Source organism: Zingiber officinale, chromosome 5B (assembly GCF_018446385.1).
Source record: "Zingiber officinale cultivar Zhangliang chromosome 5B, Zo_v1.1, whole genome shotgun sequence".
Lineage (NCBI taxonomy): Eukaryota > Viridiplantae > Streptophyta > Magnoliopsida > Zingiberales > Zingiberaceae > Zingiber > Zingiber officinale.
Window position 1 is genome coordinate 124,916,894 of NC_055995.1, and position 11,964 is coordinate 124,928,857.

Below are 11,964 nucleotides of genomic sequence, written 5' to 3' on the forward strand. Positions count from 1 at the left end.
AGGCAGAGCGAGCAAGAAGAAATAGCCTTATCCTGGAGCCTCTCTTTGGGCCGTTGATGACGTTTGTTGTGAGTTAAGCTGACTAGAAATATCTAAGTTGAGTTTTCTTCACGAACTGGTTTAAGCCAGGAAACATATGTCAATTTCCATTCCATTTAAACGGAGAATTAGCAGGCTCCATTCAGCTTTTTAAACACTGAAAATATCAGCTCATTCATCGGAGTTTTCAAATTTTTAAGCGACAAGAGTGATAGTTCTAAAAAATTACGAAGAAGCATTAAGATTGCCTCAAACCCATGAGAGTAAAAATACCTTGCACGTATTACTGAATCGAATCAATCAGAAAACACTGCATTTGAAACTAAGGGGCATCTGCGGGTGCATTCCTGATGTACCATAGAATTCAACATCAATGGAGGCCAAGCAGATTACAGAACAACTCAGAAAATTTCAGATACTTGCCGGTTCCCAATCATGCAAAAGGAGAAGAAATGCGAACAGGTGTAAATGATTAAGTCTCCAACATGACACCATGGTTAGAGTAAATGCTCATTCTTCCAGCAATCTAATAGTTAATCCAAACGAAAAACTTCAACCATTGAAGTAGAACAGGTATACATAAAAAGGTTCCTGAACAAGGTTGGAGAATTCAACCTTCAGAGTTTTCTTGGCAAATCAGAAAAAAACAAGGATCAAACCTTGAAATGCATTGTCATATGTACACATTATTGTAGTACCTTCAGTCTTGCCGGATAAGGAGGATGTTGCATTGATTCATAAATCACTAAGATTGTTTCATCTTCCCAAGTCAGATGCCTTGCAAGACCTACAATTGATGCCACTAGAAGTGAACGTCTGAGAATGGTATACAGACAGGCAATATTTTCTTGTTTCTTTACCTTGACAAACAGTACAGTCATTGTAGATAATAATAATAGGCTTTTATCCAGTATCAGTCCAACGCCTTGCCCTGTGGCTTTTCCCACTAGAATCCTTCACCATCTGACAGCTGAGCCCAGACACTACGGCTTTTCCCACTGCTGCTAAATTCCTCTTCGCAACCTGCTATCATTTTTAGGAGATCTGACTGCAATGATGGGCACTTATCTTTGAGGAATTCAAATCCACTGGAACGCATCACAGCTGCAATTAGAGGTAAACATTTACATGTAATCAATTATTTCTTCAGAAGTGAAACAGGAGCGTTCTACAACATCTATGGAATATGAATGATATGAAATAGAATATCTGAGTTGAAGAATAAACCAGCATTGCCCCTCTTAACAGCACATGAATGATACAAAATGGGTATCTTAGTAGAAATGAAACCAGCATTGTCCTGTTGTGTATGTTTTGACTCCTTCAATGTGGGATCCTAGCATTATTCCAATGACAAGCCTAGTAACGAAGGAACATAGTGTATGCCACAAGAATAATGATCTGAACTGGAACTGGACCAGAAATGAGTGGTTCAGTAAAATTGTAGCGCTAGCTTAGATATATTTCATTGCAGCACTGCAGTAGTAACTTCAATCATTTCTTCTCCTGTTCTGATGCATCTCCTAAGTTAAAGGTTAAAACTATATAAAGAGAGAGAAAGAAATCTGATACTATAATGATTAATACATCCTTGTTTCTTAGTATGCCTTTAACCAAATTTTGATGGCTAACCAAGTGTTTCTGGAGTGTAGCTTATATCCTGAATTCAAGCAAATTTTTGTCTCAAACTCAAATCAGATGGAAACCCTTACAGCAAAACATAGGAACAGCAGGATGAGTGTTAAAATCCTGCTTCATGCATCAGCCATGGCAAATGGAAAGCAGTTATTAAACCCAAGACACACTAGAGATCCATTTGATTCAACTGATTGAATAGCTCATATCTTCATTTTATTGGAAAAGTGGTTACTAGTAATTCACTAATCAAGTCCTATCAACAAGGTTTTAAATTCCATTCCAGGTAACCTTTTTGTAAGTGTTTGCAATAACTCCCTAGATAAAACTTCTACTCACAAGGTACTAAATTCTGTTCCATTCCACCTGATTTCAATCTGGTCAGCCTCCCTAGCATGGAACACCTATTCTCTTCTTTGGTGCAGCCTGGTGCCAATACTGACATATAGCTTGTATGTCAAACAAGATGCAACACCAGCATACATCTACTAAAATCTGAATATCTGTTTATGTATAATGCTCGTATTTCAAATTGATTCCACACAGTATCACTAAAACCAATCAATACTGAAATAGAGGTGGCAATTGGATTGAGCCGTGTGGTCCAACCCTGATAGAAATATTTTTTATGATTTTTTAAAAGATTTTTTAATATTAAAAAAAAAAATAATGACCTTGGTCTGACAAGGGCACAACTAGACTTGGGCTAGCAAAGTCATGGGTCGTGCTCGACCTGACACGCTACAAAAATAGGTTGACCGGTGATTGGCCTGATCGGCACATTTTGACATCTCTAAACTGAACCAACTAGTTATTCGCAACTTATCTTGTTTAATTCAAAGTCTAAACTCAAAAAATCAAAATATGTCAAAATAGTCAAACCCAACAAAGAATTAGTCAATCTGGATGAAAATCAGTTAAACCAACATGAATCTCTTAGATGGACATTGGGATGAGCATAGGTACCAAAAATGCAACAATCAGAAGATGAAATAACTGTGAATAAGATCTCTATCACATTTGGATGACCATTTCTTTTGAAGAATGTTGATATAAAGATTATATTATTGGATTGAGTTTTATAGAACTTTTGAATGTCTTCTTGAGTTTGATGGAGTGATACACCAATCCATCAGAGTCCACGTTATCAGCTAAAATGTAGATCCGCTACATTAACGACCCCCTAGTGCCAGCCCCACGGATATGAAGGGAGGTACATGCAGGTACACAGGCGTCAAGCGTATGGTGGGGTCGTCAGTTCCTGAGAATCGACCCCTGATCATTACGCCAGAGATGTCATGCGCCCACAGTCTGTGCTACGCCTTGGGGCCACGTATATCAACTAAAAGCTTCTACGTTCGATGTTCTACATTTTTAACTTATTGGAGAAAGTGAGGTGACATAGTCCATGGTAGAAAGCTAAATTATAAGCTCTATTTTTAGATGGTTGACACCATAGATCGAAAACCAGTGGTTAGAAACAATGAGAGCAATCTAATTAATTTGGGACCAATTGAATATCACTATGCAAATACCATAATTCTAAAACAAATACTTATAATTTTATTTTCGATTGTCAAACTATGATATTCATACAGGACGTTTAAAAGACTGATATGACAATGTATCCATTTGCTTTTATGCACACATCATTGATGCCATCTATTTGCATTTTGTACACATAAATGACAATGAATTTAGGTTGATGACATCTTAAAATAATTTTCAATCAAGTTGCTCTGAATCATATTGTGGAGCTAGCCAGCTAGGGGTGGACTCATCGAAGTTTAATGGATGTGAGACCCACACTAGAAACTTACAATGGCTCATTGGAAGTGTTGTAAAGGACCTAATAGTAGGACTAAGTTGCATAGAACCGAACTGAAAATCAATTTATTGATTAATCAATTCAATTTTTGATGTTTTAAAATAGTGAAAATTTGAGGTTCGATATTTTCCACTTCACCAAATTTGATGGGCGAGGACATGCAGCAGTAAGTGAAAGAGGTTGTGCTGGACTTGTAATCCAAGAGGCTACCATCGGACAACATGCAATAAATGGTAGTAGACAAAGTGGAGGGGGATAAGGCAAAGGGCAGGAGCCAAAGGAGGAGCTTGAGCAAGAAGGCAAAGAATGGGGACAGGCTATTAAGCAAGTCCTTGAGAGAGGACGCCCTGGTAGTTTTGTGACTCCTGCTTGGAACTTGTTGGCTGTCACATCCCTTCTTGCAACCATCCACAACAAATTTAGCAGCAATTAGAAGTCAAAATATTTTACTCCCAATTCAAATGATCAAACCAAACCAAATAGTTACTTTTGAAGCCTCTTGCTTTATATCCAGTTCAATTCATTTGAAAATTTTCATCTTGAAATTTTTAATTTGGTTTGAAATTTTCTTAGTAGATCAATAGGCTGAATTGCACTCACCCCTACATGACACTTTAATTTTCCTCTAGTGCACTCAAAGTGATTGTTGTATCTTTGAGAATTAGTACACTATTGACTCTTGTATACATTTCTTTGGATTAAGGAAAAAAGTAAGGCTTGATGACAACGTCATCTCCATGAAGGATTTTGAAAAGGGAAGGAAATAATTTATTTGGCAATCTTAAGAGACATTTGAGAGCATTCGAGGAGAAGATGGAAATTACAGAGTTCGAAGAGAGAGTATGGCCAAAGTGAGGGGTGGAGAGTCTTACATAGGAATATAGGATTAAACAATTCCCAACAACTAAAAAACAACCAAATATTAGAGTGGAGACAAAGCCCACTAGCAAGAAGATCTAATTATGGACTTTACAAACCAATATGTTGACACCTTGGCATACATTGGGAGTGTCTGCAAGGAGAATCCTCAGAAAATCAAAGGGTATTCTAAAATAACAAAGTAAAAAAAAATCAGGAGTCCTGCATCTCAGATACTGATACAGGATGCATCAATGTGTAACAGGTCATCCATATCTAGTAGCATTGCAGTTAGAGATTCCATTAATAGCTGAACATTGTGACTCATGAGATAAGGTTATACATAGTGACTCATAGTACCCATGCTCATATTGAGGTATTTCCACTTTGAAAGTGATTATTCGCCCTTTCTCAGAAAAAATTGAAGGGTGGGAGATCTTTGAGTAGAAGGCATGCGGTTCCCATGCCTAATTAATACGGAACTAACTGTATGATGGGCTTGCCTTGGGACATGAGAAGAAGATGCTTCTACAACCTGCATGAGCAACCATCTATCAAGGAAAATTTTGACAAATTAATCCACACCTAATGGTTTATATAGGTGTTGTATTCAGGTGATTAGGTGATCTATAACCTTATCACTCTTAAAAGGATATTGCACTTTGAGCTTTTTAGAAGGCAAATGGTACCTATAAGGTTCTGGATGAGTAATCAACCATCCATTTTTTCACCACAAGGCTACATTAAGGGTCACCTGAATACCTTATAATTTATCGATGAGAGAGATTTCTGAAGATACAAAAAGGTTCACAGCAGAAGCATATTAAAGATCTCATTTAATAATCATCTTTTCAAAAAACAAAAGCATCATGCATGATTCCAACCAATGAAATGATAATTATATTTCACATTTACAAAATCAAATTAGCAACCACGGCACACCATGTCAGGGAATAATGATGAATAATTGAGACCTTAGACAGTTTTAAACTCAACAGCATCATACACAATTCCAACCGAAGCAATGATGATTATATTTCACATTCACAAAATCAAATTAGAAAGCGTGGCACAAAATCTCAGGGAAGAATTTGATGAACAATTGATATCATAGAAAGTTTTAAACTCAACAGTAGTAGAAATTCAACATGTGATCTAAGGTAAAATTGAGTACCTGAAAGATTTTCTGCTATAAATTTAAGACAAGAAGTTTTAAGTTCCATAGCATGATGTTGATCAGCCAACACAAGGATATTGACAACTGAGCTCACAGATATTTCCCTGCATAAATAGGCCTCGCATAGGAGTTAAAGCCTTCCCGAGCCATATTTGTTGGCAGCAGCTAACAGTTTTACTCTCAGTACATCTGATAATGAATAATCAGAAGAGTGTGGCATATGAAGATCGTCTTCTACTAGCGTATCTCTGTAAATAAAATGTAGCATTGCCTATATTCAAGCAGGTAAGCAAAAAATAAGAGAAAGGTTCATGATAGGTATTAGCTGGCAATCAAGTAAAGAACAGAAAGAAAAATAAAAATAGGCCCATACCTTGAAAACCTTTGGTTCCATATCTGCAAGAACAATCTCATTTCTTTCACCGTTGAACTCTTCAAAAAACTGAGAATGGAAGACCGGGGATCTAGCAGCTAGAACCAACTTATGAGCATGAAATTTTTCTCCAGCAACATTAATAATGACATCTGAACCTTCCTCTTTATCAAGAAGCACACCAAAATGCATCCCGATATCAGATTCAGGAACTTGGATGAAGTGCAGTCTAGGAGACTCCATTACAGACACAACAATTCCGACAGTACAATTGATCTTCAAGCAGTCATCCTTAAGGTAATCTGATGTCTCAAGTGCAGTTCGTCGGAAGAAACGTTTGTAACCCTGAAGGATCAAAAAATGAATAATACATGCATGTATATAGCATGAAAGAATTAGAAACACATCATTAATATTAATCTAAAATAACAAAAAACACCATGACAGAAGTAATGAGGTACAACCATAATACCATGACCTGTTAAATGAATATAAATTTTCTTCTCACAATTCTAAGCCTGAACCAACCTTCCTAATCCAGGCCAACCCCAAATTCAGACACCTGCTGATTGGGTTCTCATTTGGCTAATAATACACCTAAATTCAACAAGGTTTTGGTCAGGATCATCTTAAGTTACTCTTCAGCCAATACAAATTTGCAATCAACATTATACCCTCAACTCTACTAGGCAATTGGGGAACCATTTAAAGCCCAAACCTTTCCCAATAAACGAAGATCTGATCGACCATGAGTAATATGATTATATTTTGTACAGGGCAAGAATAACCACTTAAAGCCTAATTCATGACTTCCATCAATTCATAGTATTACTACATTGAAAATTAAGCTTGTATTTAATAGGATAATTTCCAGCAAACTCTTTAATTGGAGGGCCTTTTCCATTGTGGAACTCAAGAAAGTTGTTAGTAGAGGAGTAATCTCTAGCATTTATATCAGATATTCATAAGCTTGAATGCATAGCTTCTATCCCACTCCCATCATTGTTGATGGTTGAGGCTAAACCAAAATTCCTCTGGAGATTGTAAATGAGTTTCCCTTATAAATTGATGGGCACCTAAAGAGTTGTGTCCTAACTCATTTGAGTGATAATGTTGAAGTAGGTGCTACTTGGGAAAGTCATGATGAGCTCACCCTTCCCCTCTTCAACATTGCACCATGAGGAAAGTGTCTCCAAACACCAAGTGACAATGCCTAACTACAATATCAAAGTTCAAATTCTGCATGCAATCATGTATTAGGAACTACAGCGACCCATAACCAAATATTCACTATCAGCATGAGATGCATTTGGGGATGTGATTGGAAAAAATCTCAATCTAGAATAAACAATAAGAAGAAAGAATTGACAGCCATTACTTGACAAAGCAGAAATAAACATGCGAAAGGAATCATCAATTATACTATAACCTACGATCTCATATTTTTCCTGCCGGTAGCAGTACAAGTAGAATAAAACTATCATAAACTTCTTCTCTGTCCTGATGTTTTGAGCATTCTATTATTTCCAGAAATCCTCAAGAAAATAAATATAATTTAAACAACAGTTCGGGTGAAAAACTAAAGAGTTCGAAAGGAAAAAAATTTGATTAATCTACCACATGCTCCCTCGACACTTGAGGGTATACGGTCCGCTCCCTAGCGATCGGTCAAAGTGACTGTGGACTTTGTGCTTCCCCTTGCCGCTCTGATCTACCAGCGTCAACTCAAAGAGCACCCTCACGTCGGTTTCCTCGCTGGCAAGGGCGATGAACACGGAAACGTAGATTGAGTTGTCCTCTGGGTTCTTCCCGTCGGGGTAGAAGTAGATAGCCCACTGGTACCCTCCTACCATGAAGGTGTCGCTAGCGATGTGCTTCCCGACCGCCATGCCTTGGGCAAGGGAGTAACCCCGGATCAAGAACTTGTGGGACCCGTTCACGGTCTCAGTCACGGACCGCGAACTCGTCGGCGAGGCTGCCATATCCTTATCCGGCGTCAACAGTGAGTCCCTCTCATCCGTCGGTGAATTGGAGAAATAGACGACCGCGATGGACGAAGGCGGCAGCGGCAGCGGCGGCCGCGGAGGCGGGGACGGAGAAGCTGAGGTGCATATCGGAACAGAGCAAACTGGTGGACATCTCCGGCGACCGGAATCGAAGGAATGCGAAAATTGAGGTTTAGGGTTGCACTCGCCGTCGAATTCCACTCTGGTGAGGAAATGTTTTGGGAGAAACTAAACATGTTCTTCCTAGTTCCCACAAGGCAACGCGATTTTCTTTTTTTTTTTTTTTTTTTTTTTTTTGAAAAATCCCGTTACTTAAAAGACTTAATACGTTCTTTCCCCGCTAATTCTACCTTATGAATAAATGTTAAAAAGGAATCGTACTTGGTAGTTCAGTAGTTGGAATCGTTCTTGAATAAATGTCAAAAAGAAAGGCCAACAATTAAAACAGAGTTCCACATTTTCCGTCGTAAGTCATTAGTATTTATCATTTTTATTAAATAACATCCATCAGTGAATACATATCCTTAGAAAAAAAATACCTCCCACTTTTAATCAACTTAGCAGTTAGCTATAAGTTGATCTCATAATTTATTTTTTTTCACATAATTTAGGAACGAACTGTCAAGAGTGCCTAAGATAAATGTAATTACCTTTTACTATAATTACACGAGTATTATGTGTTAATTCCCAACAAGTGAGGAAGTGAGTTACCTCACCTCTGCATATGTTAGGCGAAGTTCTCATAATTTATCTATTTATATCTAATTGGAGGTCAGTGATATTCAGTTCGGATCTCCTGGATCCTAAATCGTGATCCCCTCCAAAATGATACACTTTTGATGTCTTTTCATTTATACTCAGCCTAAATTCTAGTAAAGAACATCACACTAACCATATTTAAGCTTAAAATAGTATCAATATGCAAAAATAAATAAAAATACAAATTCAATCAAAGCTTGTAAATGTTGACGAAAAAAAGCTAAAAATAACCCCCCCCTAACGCTTATAAAATGTCAATATTTTGGCAAATAACGTTACACTCAACGTACCTGATCCTGTCCGAATAAAGGAAGCTAGAAAGTCGGGAATGGGGTGGCCACTAATAGAAAGAAGACTTCGATGATCCTGCAAAACAAAATCAAGACTAGGGAAGAGATCCTTGACGTTGGCCCTCTGACGCTCAAGTTAGAATAAGGAAAGAGAGTAAGAAAGTAGAGAATCGTAAAACTAAGAAATATTTTTCCTGCCTGTTCCTCATGGGACGGGATCCTCTGGACCGCAAATGCGGTTCAGAGGATGGACCACTAAAGATTATTGGTTCATTTGAATGGACCCTACTCATTTAATGGATAGGGCCCATTCAAATGAACCAATGCATGGAGTGGTCCATCCTCTGGACCGCAAAAAGCGGTCCAGAGGATCTGCTCCCGTTCCTCATACCTGTAGACTCTTTTATACCTTTCTCGGTGACCTTTCATCTCCCCCTATTTAATGATGTGGTTTAATGACAAACAGAAGACATCTTCGTCTTGTCTTCTACATATTTAATAGTTGTCGTGTATCTCCTTTGCTTTCTCTTCTCCTTATTAAGTGTCTTTCCCTTCTGTGTAGCGTTATTCCTTGCGTCGGACGGGCGATCCGTCAGGAGTATAATGCCAATGTCGCACCCAGAGCCAGTCGGACGACCCGATCGACCCGTATTACGAACGTCGCATCCAGAGCCGGTCAGACGACCCGATCGGCCCATATTACCAGCCTGTTAGGCACGAGCTCTTGGCTCATTTGGCGGGTCAAATAATTAGAGTTTTATCTGGCCGACCGGACAATGATCCCTTCGATCGACTATAGCACCTCACATTGGTTGTGCCTTGCTTACCCTTAAGCGTTATCCGCCTTGACTTTGACCTTCACCGTGGCAATTGACTCGTGCTAGGCCGGCTCCTTATCGCCGCATCAATACCTGAGCTTAAAACAACACCAATTTATCATTTTTTGTGTTGTGAGAGTAAATGAAACGACGTCCAAAGTGTGTCATTTTAGAGGGGACTAGGGTTTAAGGTCCAAGAGATCCGAACGGGATGATATTGGACTTGATAAGCATTATCATCTTTTTATCACAAATTAAATGAGCATCCTATTTAAATTTTTTTATTAAAAAGGCATCTCAACTCGTTATAAAACAATACAAGTACTCTTTGATATTCTTTTCATTTTTATCCCTTCTATATCTCCCGCCTAAATCTTAAATCGACTAAGAACGTTATAATAGCTACGAAAATCATAGTTATTACACATATTGTAGCATGTACGATTTTATAACTCTTACAATATTAAAAATAACTTTAATAAAGCGGATTAAAATTCTTTAAAAGCCTTTGAAAATATTTTAAATGACATTTTTTTAGTCTAAGACTAGGCCATTACGGGTTATATTTAATAACAAATGTAGATTTTTGTATGAGTTTCAATTTGATATATTATATATCTCATGATTCAACTCGAATCAAAAGTTATATTCTCTCAAAATCTACTTAATATTCACGTTGTAACAGTTACGAAATTATAGTTGCTATAATTGTAGAGTTTGTAGCTACTACAATACGCGGATCTAAGTGAAAAATATGAGTGAAAGAAATAATAAGAATAGTATAATGGATGATAGTCGAGTAATTAGAGCATCCACATTAGCTATCTTATCTAACGATTTTATCCTAAATTTTGGATATGATAGCTAAAAACCTTTGCATCAGCTACCTTATTAATTCCCTAAATTTAGATTTGATAAATAATGATTCTCTAAATTTAGGGAATAAAACCTCTACCCTAAAAATAAAATAATATTTATTTTTAATCTCTCTTTCCACTTATTTTTTCAATCTCTCTTCTTCCACTCATTCCATAAATATAATAATAAAAAATATAATAAAGAAAATAAAATAATTAAAAATTAAGGATGATGAAAATTTTAGAGTAATTGATGTAGTGTGTAGTGAAAAATAATTATCTAAATTTAATAAAATGATTATTTATCTTAAATTTTAGATATAATGATATGAAAACTAATGTGAATGCTCTTATACATAGGATGAGTGTCTTTTGATAAAAAAAATTAACAGGATGCATCATCTAATGATTTCAAGAATAAGGTACCTCCTTTATAATTTTTGCCAAAAAGAAATATGTACATCAATCAATATTTATAAATCTTTATCCTTGGACTAAGTTGGTTAGAGGATGATAGATTTACTATAATAAAGCAAGGAAAAATTCTCGGTGGGTGCATATCCTCGCGAAAATAACTCTTTCTATCTCCTAGCTATTTGACGATCGGCTATAAGTTGAGTTATGATTTATCTTCTTTCATATAATTTAGAAATGTACTTTGAGGGATGACTGAATGAGTATAATCAATTTTGGAGGAGTATAATCAACTTTTGTTACCATATTTACATATCTCCAAGTATTAATCAATACATCAACATCCAGAAGAATATTATAAGGGTTACTGAATTTGTAGGTGCTTAAGTTTTAAATACTATGTATATTTTAATTTTTTTAAATTATATTATAAGTGTTAATAAAATTATTCTAAGTGCGATCATATTATAGATAAAATTATGACGATGGTAAATTAAACTATACTAACAAATTTAAATTATTAATTTAAAATTTCTATAAAAAATATTTTAAAATTTATATGCTAACAAAAAGAATCATACAAAGAGGAAGAAGCTCCTCCCATATGGGAGAAAGCTCCCTCCCCCATGCCACGTTGACAATGAGAGGAGGTACTTAACAATTAAACTTTAATATAATTGCACATAAAATATAAATTCATTAAATATTTTAAAAGTAAAAAACCCTAGACCTAAACAGCACCTAAATCATTCCATTCCTCAAATAAACCTATATCCAAAAGAACGTCTAAATCCTAAATTTTAAATTCTAAACTCACTCTAATGGTCTTACAAACTCTAGAATTTAGAATTTTGAGCATGGTGAAATTTAGGAGGCTCATTGATCTTGATTTAGATTGATATTCTAATAT

General features: G+C 36.4%; 1 pseudogene; it reads right to left on the reverse strand.

Annotated features, from left to right (window-relative positions):
* Positions 1 to 953: 953 nt before the first annotated feature.
* On the reverse strand, positions 954 to 7,950 carry LOC121985796 (annotated as a pseudogene).
* Between the last annotated feature and the right edge of the window lie 4,014 nt (positions 7,951 to 11,964).